Source organism: Puma concolor, unplaced genomic scaffold (genome assembly GCF_028749965.1).
Source record: "Puma concolor isolate L17-30 unplaced genomic scaffold, mPumCon1.1.hap2 unalloc_scaffold_34, whole genome shotgun sequence".
NCBI lineage: Eukaryota > Metazoa > Chordata > Mammalia > Carnivora > Felidae > Puma > Puma concolor.
Window position 1 is genome coordinate 73,668 of NW_028240241.1, and position 18,522 is coordinate 92,189.

At 40.4% G+C, this 18,522-nt stretch overlaps 1 protein-coding gene and 1 long non-coding RNA gene across 3 annotated transcripts in view; one reads left to right on the forward strand and one right to left on the reverse strand.

Moving 5' to 3' along the window:
- The window catches only part of LOC147571264 (leucine-rich repeat-containing protein 37A2-like), a 51,315-nt gene that overhangs the window by 17,036 nt on the left and 15,757 nt on the right, over positions 1–18,522 (forward strand). The window lies entirely within an intron of this gene.
- On the reverse strand, positions 10,518–11,182 carry LOC147571265 (uncharacterized). Its single transcript, XR_015247555.1, has 2 exons — positions 10,847–11,182; positions 10,518–10,559 (listed from the first exon to the last, which is right to left on the reverse strand). It is a non-coding gene; the product is annotated as an uncharacterized LOC147571265 (long non-coding RNA).

An 18,522-nucleotide genomic window follows, 5' to 3' on the forward strand; every position in this document is an offset into this window, starting at 1 on the left:
TCAGAGTGTAGACCCTTCCTCCAGGGTTCTGGGACCCTGCCCCCTTCTAACACCAATGGCTCCTGCCTGGAAGAAAACACCCTTTGCTGCCAGATCCCAGGAGGAAGGATGTGGGGTTGATGTGCTGTCCTTGGTCCTACTGCAGTATCCCAGCTAATCACCCTGTAGGTGGCTCCAAGGCATTTCTGGTGGGGAGTGTTTATAGAGCTACTCCCTTGGCTTTGAGCTAAGGTTGTGGATTTTCTAATTGTATCTTTTCTAATCATTCTTAGGGACTTTGGTGGAGTTTGGAGTTTGGTAGAGACTTGGCATGTTTCAATCTGCCAGCTTGAAATAGCACAACCTCTTAGGAAGGCAATTTTGTACCCCTGTTAAATCCTGGAGAAACTTAGGCAAATGTGTACTAGGATATAAACAGAAAAATGTTCAAAGCAGCACTGTTTATAATAACTAAAAATTAGAAAAATCTAGTATCCACCAACAGTAGAATGAACAAATAGTGTTACACGGGTATTTACTCCATACTTATTAAACTGAGCATTTATGTTATGTGCATTTTATGCACATTTTTAGTTCTCACAGATACTTTTTGGTTGGGGAAAAAAATTAGATGGCTTTACTCGTAGCACTGATATGGTTATAAATAGGGCTTCCACAATAAAATTTGGGAAAAGAGAGGAGGAAGTGGCAGTTCTGTCCATGTTTTTGCCACTCAGGGCTGGGTTCTAACAGAGATTTTGTGATCCAGAGAGTAGGCATTAAATGTACATTTTGGTGTGAAGAGTGGATAGGGGTGTGTGTGTGTGTGTGTGTGTGAGAGAGAGAGAGAGAGAGAGAGAGGGAAAGGAGTATGTGAGAAGAAAAGATATGAATCAAACAGCAGAGGTCGCCATCCCTACATTAAATAAGAATTAGTGTATTTGGTGGCACCATTACCCAGGTTTCTCTCACATCTAGCGGTCCTGTGTAGCAAATTGTTGTAGTTATTTTGCATTTTGATACAGAAATGACCTTTTCATTTTGCAGAATTCTCAGTGAAAATTATCTGACCGAATTACATAAAGACACATTTGAAGACCTGCTATCCCTCCAGTATTTGTAAGTTAATCAGTTCATCATTTATTATGAGTTTTTAGTTATATTATTTATTAAAAAATACAGGGTTCAAGTTAGATAATTGCAACAATTTCTTCTAACAGTAGAATTCTATAATTCTCTCTATTAAATTCTATAACTCTGTAAGTCTGTGGGGACCCAGCCCATCTCTAGCATTAAATACCTCCTATGCATTTTCAACTTTTTAATTTTAAATTTTTTTTTCAATGTTTATTTATTTTTGGGACAGAGAGAGACAGAGCATGAACGGGGGAGGGGCAGAGAGAGAGGGAGACACAGAATCCGAAACAGGCTCCAGGCTCCGAGCCATCAGCCCAGAGCCTGACGCGGGGCTCGAACTCACGGACCGCGAGATCGTGACCTGGCTGAAGTCGGACGCTTAACCGACTGCGCCACCCAGGCGCCCCTCAACTTTTTAATTTTATAGACAAGATCTAGGAAAAAGCCCTTCAGTTGTAGAGGAAAAGGGGTAATGAGGTCTGAGCAATTATGGACACCCATATGAACCTTGTTATGTAAGTGTTCATATACCATCTGCCTTTATTTATATTTATTATTTATGGCCCATGGATCAAATCCTGTGTATGGTCTGTCTTGATACAACCTATGAGTTCAGAATGATTTTCATGTTCTTAAAAGGCTGTAAAAGAGAAAAGAAGAGAAAGAAACAGAATATGTGACAGAGACCATATATGGCCTGCAAAGCCTAAAATATTTACTGTGTGGCCTTTACAGAAAAGGTTTGAAAAAGTTGGCTTGGTGAAATGAGAGGAATTGAAGTTAACCTCAAATTGTCACCTACAAGACAAGAAAATATAGAACACTTACATTAATTTGAATGCCATTAACCCAGAATTTTTAAATAATTTAATCTAAATGAAATATTTAAATATGAAATATTTAAGCAGGTGAATTATGTAAGCAGTATTACCAAGTACATATTAAATTATCAAGAGAACAGATTAGGGATTTCAGTGTGGGAAATTTTATTAGTTTATTTTTTTATTATTATTTTTTATGTAATTTATTGTTAAGTTAGCTAACATACAGTGTGCTCTTGGCTTCAGGAGCAGATTCCTGTGATCAGTGTGGAAATGCTTATGCCACCATAAAAATAGATGTTTAAAATGATGGTTAAGGGGTTGGGGCTCCTGGGTGGCTCAGTTGGTTGGGCGTCTGACTTTGACTCAGGTCGTGATCTCACAGTTTGTGGGTTCGAGTCCCGTGTCGGGCTCTGTGCTGATAGCTCAGAGGCCGGAGCCGGTTTCAGATTCTGTCTCCCTCTCTCTCTGCCCCTCCCCCACTCATGCTCTGTCTCTGTCTCTCTCAAAAATAAATAAACATTAAAAAAATGATGGCTAAACGGCACGTGGCTGTCTCAGTCATTAGAGTCTGCAACTCTTGATCTCGAGGTTGTAGGTTAGAGCCCCATGTTAGGTATAGATATTACTTAAAAAAAATGAACTCTTTAAAAATATAATGATGGTTAAGTGGTATAGTTAGAAATGTTTACACTAAACGAACATCAGAAATGCCTCTAACTTCGCTAATTACAGAATAAACATCTCTCCAGCCTCATTGTCAAGGAAGAAATGTTTGCATAGATCTCTGTACATTAGACATACAGAGATACTAATGTTCTTTGCTATGGAGGTTCAGTGTTTATTCTTTGCCCATGCCATCCAAAGCTGTGTATTTCATTAATCCTTTTTTTAAAAAATTTTTAATGTTTATTTATTTTTGAGAGAGAGAGAGAGAGACAGAGTATGAGCAGGGTAGGCACAGAGAGAGAGGGAGACACAGAATCCGAAGCGGGCTTCAGTCTCTGAGCTGTTGGCCCAGAACCCGATGCGGGGCTCGAATTCATGAGCAGTGAGATCATGACCTGAACCAAACGAAGTCAGATGCTCAATCGACTAAGCCATCCGGGCGCCCCTCATTAATCCTTATTAATGATGTGCTTTAGAAAATAGATTCTTCTTGCAAATGTGGAAGGCTTAAGGGTAGTGAGTAAAAAGAATCTCATATGACACTAAAAATAGTCCTTCAAATTATCAAACGTTCCAAGTCTTAGGGGACAACCACTTTGTATTGGTCTTCTTGGCTACCTCTGCCATCTGGGCTCCAAACGTTACAAACACAGTTTGGAGGAAAACAAAAGAGACAAACTGCGCAATGGATTGGGCCTTTCATTATTTCTACTATGAGGTACTTTGTAAGCCAATTCTTTCATGTTAGGTGAAGTGTTCTCATTCATTCCTTCATTCAAAAAAAATGTGAATCAAAACCTAAAAAAGAATGTGACGGGCCCTATGCCCAGTACCATAGGCACGCAGATGGTTAAGACAGGCTTCCCACCCTTGTAGGAACTCATGATTTCACAGGGAAAATAAACAGAAGCTTAAACCATAACGCATAAGCACTAAATGGATGATGAAGCACTGACAGAGTGCAGAAGCGGGAGCCACAAAGTCATAAAACCACATTTCTTTTCAGTCATTTTGCTCCTTCTACTCACTACCCAGCTGTTAATTTATTTTATAAATATTTGAGTTTGTTCTTTGTCCATGCATCAGTTTTAAACACAGTAGACAACGCAGATGAGCAAGACTAGTCCATACTTTCATGGAGTTTATGCCCAGAGGAAATGGAATGCCAGAATAACTATATTGAGAAGAAATTGGGGCACCTGACCGGCTGAGACAGTAGAGCATGCGACTCTTGATCTCAGGGTCGTGAGTTCAAGCCCCAGGTTGGGCGTGGAGTCTACTTTAAAAAATTCAAAGAAGGAGAAGAAGGAGGAGGAGGAGAGGGGGAGGGGAAGAAATGGATTTGGGCAATGAGAAGTATAAGTTGTTTTTGGAACATAGAAGAGGGGGGAAGACTTCAAGTTGGATCAGGGAAGTTACTAGAGAAATGCTGTTTGAACAGAACCTTGAATGGCTATGACGTGTCATCGGATAGACATCTTGGGAAGAATATGCTTGCAAAATAGAGTGAGTGAAAGGCAAAATGCAGGAGAAATTTCTTTGGTATCTGTAGAGTAGGAAACTAGAGCCAGATTTAGGATTTTGAAGGCCTTGGATAATATGCCAAGCTACCGTGTTATCACAGCAGTGCTCTAGGACAAACTTTAGACTGCACCAGGGTCACTTGGAGGCCTTGTCAGAACACAGGTTCCACCTCCACAGTTCCTGATTCACTCAGTCCAGAGTAGAGCTGAGAATTTGCATCTTGAGTAAGTTCCCAAGTGACTCTGATATTTGAGAACCACTCCTGGAGAATTAATCTGGTGACTGTGTGCAGTATAGATTAGAATGGGAGAGACCAGAGATGACAATGCCAATCAGAAGATGGTGGTACCCATGTAGGTGGAAAGTGAGGGACTCGGCTGAAGTCAATGGAAATAAGAGGGTCAACTATAATCAAGAATGGGTGTTTCCAAATAAAAATCCAGTACCATGTTGTTTTTTTTGTTGGCCCCACTTGCAACTGAAGCAGTTGATAAATTCATAGAGCGTTTAGGCAATGTACAACCAAAAATAAATTTCTATTAATATGATAATATAATTCTGAGTTCGTTCAAAGTTAGGTATTGATTAGAGGAGTAACTTCTTTTCAAGTTAAATGAAAAGGTATCTTTTATCTCTTCTGGTATTGACTTGGTGTCGAGAAATACAACGAAACCAGGAAGGTGTGCTAATGTGAGAATATCCCTTTTAATATTAGAAATTATATGTGGAGATCACAACTTTGAGCTCATAATTTAGAAATTGATGAGGCCACAAAAAGTCATTTAATCAGTTCTTCTGCTCTCAGGAAAGATTACTTCCAAGATCTATCAAGATCTATAGTTGTATGTTTTATGTATGAAGATCACAAAGGTGAGACTCTTAAGAAAGGTGAGGGCAGGGTTAGGGGCTCTGGAAGGTTCAAATAACAATTCCTAATACTCAGAGTTTAGCCAAAAGCTACTTATTCAATACTATCATCCTACTAATTAGATAGCTTAGAGCTAATTGAGGCAATATTTTCCTTTTCCTTTTCCTAGAGATTTATCCTGCAATAAAATACAATCTATTGAAAGACGTATATTTGAATCCCTACCTTTTTTGCAGTTTATGTAAGTTACAAATATAATTTCATTGTATTTGGAATTTTTATTAAACTTAATTGTAAACCTCTTTGTTATTCATTTTGAATGAATGAAACTTTATTAGTTGAAAGCTACTAAAATTATGTAGCAAATCTTTTTTGTCTGTGGCAAAGTTTGGTGTGAGAGTTATTATAGAGATCAGAGTGAATCGTTCTAGAGCAGCAGTTCTCTGCCAGGGTGCTTTTGCGTCCAGGTGACACTTGGTAGTGTCTAGAGACATTTTTGATTGTCAGACTGTAGATGTGCTGCTGGCATCTAGTGGGTGGAGGCCAGGGCTGCTGTCACACCCTACAGTTCACAGGGCAGCACCCCCCCCCCATAACAAAGATTATCCAACCATAAATCTCAACAGTGCTAAAGTTGTGAAACATTTTTCTAGAGAAATAAACTTACTTCTCTAGAAAAAAATACTTACTTAACACAAGTATTTATTGAGCATTTACTGATTTGTATCTAATGCACCACATGTATAAACATGAAAGTATAAATCTTTCATGCAAATATTTTTTTTAAAAGGCAAGCATCTTTCATAGTGAGATTTCTTTAGTGTATGGAGATTGTATTGTGGTTATGTTTCGTTATCTATAAATTAGAATCACTGCCAAAGGATAAATATTCTGAAAATATCTTGTTTTTCTTCTTCGTTTGTGTCTTGTTTTTTTTTGTTGTTGTTTTGTTTTGTTTTGGTTTTTTTTTTTTTTTTTTTTTTTTTTTTTGGTGTGTGTAGAAATCTTGGTTGCAATTTACTCACCAAACTGAACTTTGGAACATTTCAGGCCTGGCATGGAATGCAGTTTTTACACAAGCTGTAAGTGAAACAGAAAATGAATACATGTAAAAAAAAAAACCAAAAAAAACTACATGTAAAAATATCATACAGTGATTGGTTAGGTGTGTGTTAATAAACCCAGTATGAATTCTGGAAAGTAGGTCTTAAAATCCATTTTTTTTTTCAAATGAGGAAACTAAGGTACAAAGAGGCCAAGAGACTTGTCTTAACTCCTAAATGGCACTCTCTGCCCTCCCTCGTACCCAGCTTTGTGTGGGCAGTGAAGGCCCCAAGCAAGTAACACCCAAGTCAGTATTATCATGGGAATTCGTGACAGTGATGCTTCCCCAAGGTGTGCGTGGTCCTTGAAATCCACTTCTGAATTTAACTTTGATTCTGGCTCACGTGCAAGTTTCCTGTGCAAAAGAGAACTGCGAAGAACTAAGTTTAGCACAGAGTTCTCCAGGCAGCAAAAGGTGTGGGTGCTTCCTCAGCCATCAGGAAAGCAGCAAGAACTCCTGAACACCTGCCACAGGGCACTGCTCTCCATGTGCTTTCTTTCCTGACCACTCTTCAGTTAAGAAGTGTGTGACTCCCTTTCAGCCGGGACATTCTGTGATTTCTCTGTCAAAAAGCAAATCATACTGGGCATGTTCAGTGGCCTGAGGGGGATGTTGAGACTCAAGGTTGAAGACCCTCCACTAAAGCAGACGCTGGAAAAGACTGGCTCACTGTCTTGTGGTTCAGAAATCCGATTTCACAGCTTATCTTCCGTTAGATGAAAGTGTTTACGGTGTGTCTGGAGCTGGAGTAAGTTCCTGCGGGTGCCCAAGAGCAGGGGCCTCCTCTCTCATTAATTTGCTGATGCCTAACTTGGGGAAAGAATACTGAGGGTCAGTTTTTTGTTTTGCCAGCATGCCAGAGAACGGGCTCATTGAGTTTCTCCACCAAGAGGTTTTAGTGGTGTCAATATAATGTCTTAAAAGTCACCACCTCTACTAAGCATCTTATAACACCAAGAGTCTCTTCTAAGAATCTGAATTTCATAGTTATGTAGGCAATACAGGACAAAATAGGGTGGAATCCGTTGATAACAATGAATGAATTCATTGAAAAACAATCCGTGCCACGCGCACTCTATGTCGACAATGTACTAAGTACCGGGGGTACAAAGAATATACAGGGACTGTCCCCAAGAATCTTTCATACTGGAAAAAGGAGAAAAAGATGGCCTTTTTCTTGTAATTTACTAAGATATTTGTAAACTGATGGAAACCCCTGTCTTGCCCCACTGAGATCTCTATCAGTTAACCATTTGTTTTCTTTCCTTTCCTTTGTCCTCCAGCAGCCAGAATGACACATATCCCACCTGGGGCGGGGGCATGTGCTAATTTGTATTTTGCCCTCAACTTGCCCCATGCTCCCTCATCAATCTTACATGACAGAGAAAGGTAATTAAAGAACCAGAGCTAGCTGGTATTGAGAATAAATTAATACTCATGCCATGTGTGTTATGCCCAGAATTCGTGATCCCCAAATACCGCCAGGGAGCCGAGTCCGGTGTAAAAGCAAAAGAGCCTTTATTGGAGCTAGCTCGAGCTCAATCCCCTACCTGCACTGTCGAAGCTGTGAGATACCCGGGAGAGAGAGCCAGTTTCAAAAGGACAAAGGTTTTACTGGTGCCTAGTGGCAGTTGGTGAGGTAATGGCTGCGGCCTCAGCTGATTGGCTGGGGAAGGGTCCTGGGGAAGAGTCCTGTTAGGCAGTTGGGGGGGGGTTACTCAAGGGGAGGAGGTGTGGTCAAGGTGAAGGACACAGAACAAGATGGAGTCGGCCGGTGTAGGCCCGCCCTTTCAATGTGGTTTGAATAGAGCTGTACTACTAAAACGAATTCACAGTTAACTTCCAAAACATTATCACAGTACAGTAAGTGTGTATTGGAGGTTGGGCTCCTTGTTTGGGGCCAAACTTTTCTTTTCTTTTTTCTTTTTAACGTTTATTTATTTATTCTGAGAGAAAGAGAGCGTGCGCAGGGGAGATGCCATCCCGTGAATTCAGTCACGTTATTACCTATGTGACTTATTACTGGGGTGTTTATAAGTTGAAACAGTATTTTCTCCAGCATTAAATAAGTTTGTAAACCTTTTGGGCCCCAGCTGAGGTGGATTTATCTTGAACTGACTGAAGCTTAAACTTCAGGTCTCCTCACTTACATAGGCCCCTTCCAAAGTCTTGGGAGGGACCCTCGCAATTCCTGTACGCATAATTTTGCATGTTTTGATGAGGCAGGATTTCCCAAAGTAGATGAGGTTCAGACCCTACAAGGCCTTGATTCACCCCTGGGTTTCAGGTAATTATATCTCAGTAAGTTTTTTGAATGAAGCCTCTTAAGTTATTGATAAACACTGAGTGAACACGTTAGCGGTGTGGTAAAGTCTATTTTGAATCTGAAATCCACCTCAAAGCCATGCCAAGAGTTTATTAATAAGGTACCACTTTTTGAATGGTAGTAATAATCCTGTTTCTTTCAGATGAAATCAGGAATGAAATATATTATGGAAAACCAACAGTGGTTGATAATCCTAAATGTTAAGTATAGTTTTTTTTTTTTTTCCTGACTTTAAAGTGCTTCTCCTTCATTCACCTACACAGGTCCAGACTGGTGGCTTATTTTAAAAAATTCACTTCATTGGTTCTAACAGTACGAGCTCCATGATTTTAGAAGCTGAAGGACTCTACGATGTAGAAAGGCTGTACCTTATCGGGATAGAGCACATTCACATGCTGGCTCGTCTGTGGCGCATCCGTATTGTGCCAAGAACATAAGCTCTAAGGGAGAATAAGGAAAATCTAAGCCTTACCCCTGTTGAATTATTGTTGAGAATATCATTGAGGTAGGTGTGGCCACCCTCTGAAGGCAAACTCGAGCCCCAGTCACAGACACGCCCTAACGCTCCCCCAGTCAACCGGCATCTGCTTCCTTTTAGACAGCTGTGTGCCCACAAAAGTTGACACACTTCAGGATATTGTCATCGCTTTTTGGTATGTACTGGAAATCCTGGCAGCTTCTTCTCAGATTCAGAAAGGCATAAACGTTAAGGATGAAGATAACAACTCAGGGCTGTCCTTTTGGGGTGATTTAGGGTAACTTTTATTGGTAGTTCAAAAGCTTTGCCATAGTCATACCCAACTATTACTTTTCTTCTCCCAGCTGCATCTGAGTCTTCCCACGTATATACCAAGGCATCTTCTTTCTCTGGGAAGCATGGTAGTTGCTCCTCCGCCCCATATCATTTCTTTAATACCGACCTCTATTAGGTATTTACTGCGCTCCGGCACTATGCTAAGACCTTTCGCTTGTGCTGCAAGTAAGACAATGTGTCTTAAACTCTTAGAATAGAGCCTGGCACGTGGGAAGTGCTCCGGACGTGGCCCCTCACACGGCACTTCATTTTCGTCTTTCCAGCAACTCTTGTGACACAGGTAGTATTATCCTCATTTTGGGGATGAGGAAGTTGAAACTCAGAGACATCGGGTGACTTGCCTAGGTTCACACTGTCAATAAGTGACAGAACCACTTCAGAAGCTTCGCGAGTAATACAATTCCGCATTCCCTGGCACTAGGTAGGACCTGAATGACAACTGGCCTTTTGGGCGTCGTCCCTTGGAGTCAGCTTCTCACTGGAATAGGACCTTTCGAGCAGGGAGCTCCTTTTCCCTATGCTTCTGGAGTTCCTGGCCATGCCACCTATGGGCATCCCCAGGCTTCCTGCTCACCGCCTGGTGCAACTATCACATCGTCACTGCTAGGCACCCACTCTGTGCCCAGCCTTATGCTAGGTGCTTTGCACATGCTCTTTCCTTTAATCCTCAAGTTGCCTTATGAGGTAAATGCTGCTAAAAGGACTCGGAGACGTTCGTTACTTAAGTCCCTTCACCAGGAAGTGACAGCCAGAATTCAGACCTAGGTCTGCCTGATTCCAGGGCCCTTGCTTCTTGGGCTGGTCCTCACTGCCAGAAACTCCTCTTCAAGGCTATTCTCAGAACTTTAATTAAAACATAGGCTCACCATTTCAGATTCTTTAGGCTTCGCCCCTCCCCCCGCCCAACCCCTGAGAAAGGATTTACGTGATGCCCTTAGATGTCTTGCATTGAGGAGCTTCCCATGGGGAGTCACGTTCTCATGGCTCATGGACCTATGTAGATGAATAAAGGAAAGGGGTTATTCTATCCCCAGGTACTTCAAACAGACTGGAATAGGGTCTAGATCACTCCACTTATCTCTTCAACTGCTTTCCTCCAACGAGCCAGTTTTCCCTCCATGCCTTGGGATTCCAGCGTAGAGAGTTTGGAGTTTGTCCTATTTGAAATTTATTTTCACTGCCTGCTTTGGACATTTTTTCAGCTAAAGCTGTTAGGATTTCAGTACATTCAGGACAGTGGTGACAAGCTTCAGTCCTCAAGTCTTCTCTGTCTCCTCAGTTAATAGAAAGGAAACGTAGCCCATCTGTCTGGACCTCTGTAGAAGAATTTGGAGAAAAAAAAAATAACACGTAAGAAATGTTCCCTTATTTTGTGAGCTACCTTTAGTCTGTCCCGTTGCTCTGCAACAGAAAGCTTTTGCAAAAATACTTGAGTTTTCCTCTTCAAATAAGATACAGTTTTTTAAAAAACAAAAGAATATCTAGAACAGTATTTCTTCAACTTTGATTATGAGACAGTCTTTGAGGATAACTGTTGTTATGTTTGACTCCCATAAAGATAAGCCCACGAATATCCAAAAGCCAATAGACTGAGTCAGCACACCTTTTATCTGTAAGATGAGGGAATTGAACGGAAATGGAGATGATCTCTAGTGCAATGTCCACCGTTCGTTCGTATCGCAGTCTGTGGAAAAACAATTGCTGTCGGTCCAGCAGAGGTAACCTGTCGGGTCAGTTCTCATTCTCCCCTTGGCTCAGGCACAATAGCTCCATGAAGAAAAGGCGGCACTAAAGACAGGAGGAAATAGGATAATTTGGAGTGGCCTGTATTTTGTTTTCACTACAGATAAACACGGGGCATTCATCTCAGCAGGAGGGCTGCCTGGGTAAGAGGAAGCACTGAGCCAATGGGTATAAGGCCATGGGTGAGCTACCAGGAAAGAGGGGGGGACAGTGGGGGTAGAGCACTGAGATAGTTGGGGGGAAGGATAACGAACTACTAAATTGTTTTGGCTGCATAACTCTTCATAGTCTTTCTTAATAGGGAGCCGGGGGTGGGCGCGGGGTGGGGGGGGGGGGGGAGCAGTGGGCAGGGGAAGACACACACGTGGAAGAGCTTACTTGCACAGAGCCCACCAGTAAGCTTGTAGGTATGAATGCCATTGTTATTGTTTCAAAGCCAAAGGACATTCAGAGCCTCAAGGTTGAGGAACTGTGTTTAACCAGACATATGACACTCACGTTCTTTCTCTTCATAACATTGTCTGACTGGATATTAACTAGTGTTACACAAACCCGACATGTTAATGGGCCTGAAAAAACGTAGAAGAATGGGCTGGAATAGGAAGAATAGGGGAGTTTCCAAGGCAGGAACAAAAACGCATGGCTCCCAGCCGCACCGCTAACTCCCTCTGACCTCCGTTGTGGAAGAGTTTGAATCTTCGCTCCCCTTTTCTCCACCTACTAACATGTTTATCTTCTGGCAACTGGTTCTCTATTTATCACAACGTGGTTCTTTTTTTTTTTTTTTTTTCAAATTGAGATATAGAATATGCATAATAGAATATGCAACGTTATAAAGTATATAGTGCAATGGTATACTTTGATAGACAGTAATCACTGCTAATTCCAGAACATTGTCATCACCCCCCTCAAAAGAAATACCATACCCATCAGCCTTTACTCCCCATTCTCCCCTCCCCCCAGGCCCCTGGCAACAACTAATTTACCTTCTGCCCCTATGGATTTGCCTATTCTGGACATTTCATCGAAATGTGTGTCTAGTTTCTTTCACATAGCTTGTTGGCTTCAAGATTTATCCGGTTGTAGCATGTTTCAGTACTTCATTCTTTTTTTTAATGTTTATTTATTTTTGAAAGAGAGCGCCCACACAAGCGGGGAAGGGGCAGAGGGAGAGGGGGACAGAGGATCCAAAACCACAGAGCCTGATGTAGAGCTCGAACTCATGAACTGTGAGATGACGACCTGAGCCAAAGTCAGATGCTTAACCGACTGAGCCACCCAGGTGCTCCAATCACATTTTGTTCATCCATTCATGAGTTATTGGACATTTGGATTATTTTGACTTTTTGGCTCTTATGAATAATGCTGCTATGAGTATTCATGTGCAAGTTTTTGTGTGGTCATATGTTTTTAATTCTCTTGGGTACGTACCTAAGAGTGGAATTGCTGGGTCATGTAGTAACTCTATATTTAACCCTTTTGAGGAACTGCCAAACTGTTTTCCACAGTGACTGCACCATCTTACATTCCCACCAATGTATGAAGATTCTGGTTTCCCCAAATCTTGCTACCACTTATCATTGTCTCTCTGTTCGATCATAGCCATCTTAGTGAGTGTAGAGTAGTATCTCATTGTAGCTTTGATTTCTATTTCCCTAATGACCTAAGACATTGAGCATCTTTTCATGTGCTTATTGGCCATTCATGTATTTTCTTTGGCGAAATGTCTCTTCAAATCCTTTACCCATTTAAACATTAGATTATTTGTCTTTTTCCTGAGTTTTAAGAGTTCTTTATATATTCTGGATATTCTGGATACTAGACTTGTATCAGACATATGATAGTTTTGGGTTGTTTTTTTATTTTTAAATAAAGTCCAGCTTACCTATTTTTCCTTTGGTTTGTTGTGCTTTTTGTGTCATGTCTAAGAAACTGTTGCCTAAATCCAAGGTCATAAAGATTTCTCTCCTGAGAGTTTTATAGCTTGAGCTCTTCCATTTAGGTCTTTGACTCATTTTGAGTTAATATTTATATATGGTGTGAAGTGTAGGAATCCAACTCCATTATTTTGTATGGGGATATACGGTTGTCCCAGCATCATTTGAAAACACTAGTCTTCCCACATTGAATGGTGTTGGCACCCTTGTTGAAAATCAGTGGGCCATAAATGTGAGGATTTATTCCTGGACTGTCAGTTCTGTTCCATCAGCTTACATGTCTGTTCTTATGCCAGTACCACACCGTGATTACTGTAGTTTTGAAGTAGGTTTTGAAACCAGGGCGTGTGAGTCTCCCCATTTGGTTGTTCTTTGTCAAAATCGTTTTGGAGCCCCTGGGTAGCTCAGTTGGTTAAGTGGCCGGCTCTTGATTTCAGCTCAGGTCATGACCTCACGGTTTGTGAGATGGAACCCCGTGTTGCCATCTGCACTGACAGCATGGAGCCTGCTTGGGATGCTCCCTCTCTTTCTCCCTCTGCCCCTCCCCTGCTCACACTTTTCCCCACTCACACTCGCTCATGTTTGCTCTTCTGCACGGGTGTGTATGCTCGCTGTCTCTCAAAATGAATAGATAAACTTTTTTTTTTTTTAAAGATCATTTTGGGCTATTCTCGGTCCCTTGAATTGACATACAGATTTTAGAATTAGCTTGCCAATATTTGGAAAGAAGTCAGTTGGGGTTTTGATAGGGATTATACTGAAACCACAGTTCAATCTGGGGTATAGTGCCATTTTAACAATATTTTCCTCTGATCCGTGAACATGGCATATCTTTACATTTATTTCAATCTTCTTTAATTTCTTTCAACAACGTTTTGTGGTTTTTAGTGTGATTCTTGCACTTCTTTGGTTAAATGTTTTCCTAAGTATTTTATTCTTTTGAGTACTGTTATACATGGAATTGTTTTCTTAATTTCATCTTTGGAATAGTCATTGCTGATGTATAGAAATAAAGCTAATTTTTACATATCGATCTTGTGTCCTGTAACCTTGCTGAACTCATTTATTAGTGCTAAGGTTTTTTTTCTACATTCCCAGGAATATGTCTTGTGGTCTTCTAGTTACCCAGGAAGATGTTGGAGCATTTCAAAGTCCCTATGGACATCTCATTTCTCAGCTTTTCCCTTTTAGGCTTTTTGTTTAGGCTATTTTTTGTCTTGTGATCAATTGCCTCACATAGCTGCCAGATTAAAACATTTATCTATAATTGTTTTCGAAAAAATGCCCCTTGGGAAGAGGCTATTTTAGCACTGTGCAGTTCTCAGTGAGGTCAAGGGCAAGGCTTTCAAGTGAAGTTTTTTAGGGACCCCACTAGACAGGTAAAACAATGACAGTTTGTTCTTTGGGAATGAGGCTTTAAGGAACTTCAGCTCCATTTTGTTCCCCTGGGATGCGGGCAATTTTTAAGGCTATCATCAGGATGGAGAGCAGAGGTTGAGGACAAGTTAAAACAACAGAGCTCACTGTTCTTATAGAAATTAGTAATTTTTTCTTTAATACATGCTCTCCGGGTTGCTGCAAGCCCATTGGTTAAAATTTCCAAAGTTCTGAGAAAGTTGATTTTGACCATTTTTGCTAGTTGTTGTTGTTGTTGTTGTTGTTGTTGCTTTTACGGAAGGATGAATTTTCAGACGTCCTTCCTTTCTCATTTTCACTGATTCACCTGTAACAGGGCTTTAAAATCTCTAAAGTCTCAGGGCACCTGGGTGGCTCAGTTAACTGCCTGACTCTTGATTTCGGCTCAGGTCATGATCTTGCGGTCATGGGATCAAGCCCCATGTCAGGCTCTGCACTGGGCATGGAGCCTGCTTGGGATTCTCTCTCTCTCTCTTCCTCTGCCTCTCCTGCACTCATACTCTTGTACTCTCTCTCTCAAAAAATAGAATAAAAAAATAAGAAATGAAATCTCTAAAGTCTCAATGATCACAGGCTAATTAAATACTTAATCATGGGAGATGATTAGAGGAAAGGAATAAAAGTAGAAAATGTAATTCTTAGAGAAGCTCTCCCAGATGGAGAGATGAAGTTCAGCAAAGTGTTTCTATATTTAATGCTCTCAAAGTTAAGTTTAAGGTAACGGCTATTTTAAACCCCCTTTTTTTCATACAATTTAAATACAGGCTTTGGAGTCAGAACTGAGTTCAGATTCCATCTCTGCTTCTTGACTGGCTTGACAAACTGGGACAAATTATACAACCTCTCTGTACTTCAGTTTCCTCACTTGTAAAATGGGGTAATGATGTGTCTATCACATAAGGTTATTGTGAGGTTTAAATGTGAAATGCTGATCACAGATGCCCTATAGCTCAATAGTATCGGTTGTGATGATTATCCTTATAATTTTGCAAAAGTACAGTGATGATTCTTGAGCAGAGTCAACCTAAAGGCAGATTTTCTTTTCTTTCTTCCTGTTTCCTTCACTTTATTTTTGCTGTAAAGAACTGAGAAGAAAATCTACTCAGCATTTTGGAATAAAAACTTGTGTCAAGCAGTGACAAAATGTTATTTATTCAACAAGCCTTCACTAAGTAACTAGTAAATAACAAGCACTCTGTCAGGCACAGGGACAAAAATGACAATAGAGTATGGTCCCTGCCCTCAGGGAGCTGGCAGTCCAGGAGATGGATAAGGAAATGGGATCATATGCCACCTAACAAAGGCTGTCATAGGAGAATGAATACACATGGTGGGGGTATAGCTTTCACCATTTCCTCTTAGATTAATCCCTTTGTCTTTAGCCCCCAAACTGAGGAATTGGTCCTATTTTTGTCTTTAACCGGGTGTTTTAAACTGTGGAATTTTTTACATTTCTAGAGATAAAGGAAAAGCACCTAGAATTATAGAGGACACTAGAAACAGTATTTCCTACAGAGCCTGGGCTTCCTACCAGCATAGTCACTTCTAGGGTTTTCAGCCCAAAAAGTTCTTTGGCATATCTTTGCTTTGCTGTCCACGTAAAAAAAAAAAAAAAAAAAAAAAAAATTTTTTTTTCTCTTTCTGTTCTCCACTTTATCGTCCAGAGAGCTGGGTAGTTCCCAAAGGAAGAGTGCTTTACAGATTCTAAGGGTGATTTATAGGCAAAGGCAGAAAATGATTAGTTTTAACCTTCCAGTTCCATACCCCCAAAATGAACATAAACTTTCATGGTAGTCATTACTGGAAATGCAGATCATTTTAATTCCATTGCATTTTTCAGAATTATCAGCCGTAACCCTCTGTCAGCTGTTGAAGATTCCTATCTTTTTAAGTTGCCAGCATTAAAATATTTGTAAGTATTGCAACAATCTCATGGCTCATGAGATGATTTCTGATCTTTTTTGTTGTCATCAAAAGATTAAGTATTTTGCGTTTTGGTTAAAAAGTCCTAATTTAAGTTTTAACTGGGTTATTGAAATAAGCATTATTAGCAAAGAAAAAACGTATATGGGCAAGATAGCCTGCAGAGGAAGGCGTAGTAGTGAAGAACACATAAGAGACATGGGACTTGCAGATGTAGGTAGAAATACCATTTATCTCAAAGTGGAAAGTGGAGTAAGGTGTATATTAAAAGAAAAAAAGACTAATCAAGAGAGGTGGATGCAATTGAGAATGAAAATGAGGATAAGAGTAAAAAGGATTGTACTGTTGAGCACCAAGGTGATTAATTTGATGATGCACATAAAATGTCTTCATTGGGAGTTTTCTGAAATTATTGTCCATAGCAAGAAAACTCTTGAGCTGACTTGACAAAGAAGCCAGAATTGAAGTAACCACATGTTGTTAAGTATCTTTTTAGGTACAGAATTTTTATCCTTGGGTTCAAATCACGCATGTTTGGGCTTTCTCCTTCAGAGACATGGGATCAACACAGGTGTCACTTACAACAGTTGAGAGCATCCTCATGATGACCCTTGAATTTGGAAACACTGTAAGTTGATTTTTCTTATGTGTATTTTCACTTAGTTGTTGATTTAGATTTGTTTTATTGTTTTCTTAAGTCAGATTTATTGAGGTATAAAATTTACTCTTTTTAAGCGTACAGTTTGATGAGTTTTGACAAACGTGTAGTTATGTAAGCACCACCACATTTGAGACGTAGACCATTTCTGTCACCCCAAAAGGCCCCTATGTGCCTTTGCAGCCAATCCCCTTTTGTCACCACCAGCCCTGGCAACCACCAACCTAATTTTTGTCCCTATAGTTTTGCCTTCTCCACAGTGTCTTATAAATGAAATCATACAAGGGGCACCTGGGTGGCTCGGGCAGTTAAGCGTCCGACTTCAGCTCAGGTCATGATCTCGCGGTTCGTGAGTTCAAGCCCTGCATCGGACTCTGTCCTGACAGCTCAGAGCCTGGAGCCTGCTTCGGATTCTGTGTCTCCCTGTCTCTCTACCCCTTCCCCATTTGCCCTCCATCTCTCTCTCTCTCTCAAAAATAAATGAACATTAAAAAAAATAAATAAATGAAATCATACAGTATGCAGTCTTCTGTGATTGGTTCCTTTCAGCATAATCCTTTTGAGATTCATCCATGTGTTTTTTTAACTTTTTTAACGTTTATTTATTTTTGAGAAACAGAGAGCATAAGCAGGAGAGGGGGAGAGAGAGAGAGAGAGAGAGAGACAGACAGACAGACACACACAGAACCCGAAGCAGGCTCCAGGCTCTGTCAGCGCAGAGCCCAATACAGGGCATGAACCTGCGGAACATGAGATCATGGCCTGAGCCAAAGTCGGTCACTTATCTGACTGAGCCACCCAGGCACCCCAGAGACTCATCCATGTGTTTGCACATGTCAGTAGTTCATTTCCTTTTTATTGCCGAGTAGTATTGCAGTTGTGAGGATATACCAGTTTGTTTATGCGTTCATCAGTTAATGGGCATTTGAGTTGTTTCTAGCTTTTTGGCCTTTATGAATAAAGTTGCTTAAAACACTTACATGCAGGTCTTCGTATGAGCATATGTTTTCATTGGGGGAGGGGGGGAGGGGGTAAAATACCTAATGGCAGGATTGCTACATCATATGCTAAGTGTATATTTAACTGTTTAAGAAACTGCTTACCTGTTTTCTAAAGTGGATGTACCATTTTGCATTCCAGCCTGCAGTATATGAGATCTTCTATCTATCCTTTCTTCTAATGTCTTGATCTATTTTTCATAAGGTGAATGTTGGCCTTAAAATTGAGTTGGGAAGTAGTCCCCTCTCTTCAATTCTCTAGTACAGTTTGTGCAGAATTGGCATTATGTTTTCCTTAAATGTTTGCTAGAATTCACCAGTGAAGCCATGTGGGCTTGAAGCTTTCTTTGTGAGAAAGTGTTAAACTACAGATTTTATTTTTGTAATAGTGCTACTTAAATTACATACTTATTTTTTGGAGTAGTTCATGTCTTTCAGGGAATCTATTTCATCTTGAAGTTATTGACATAAAGTATTTTATAATGTTCCCTTATTATCCTTTTAGTATCTGTAGAATTGTAGTGATGTCATTCCTCTCATTTTTGATATTGATAATTTGTGTCTTCTCTTGTCTTTTCTTGATAAATCTGGCCAGAAGTTTATC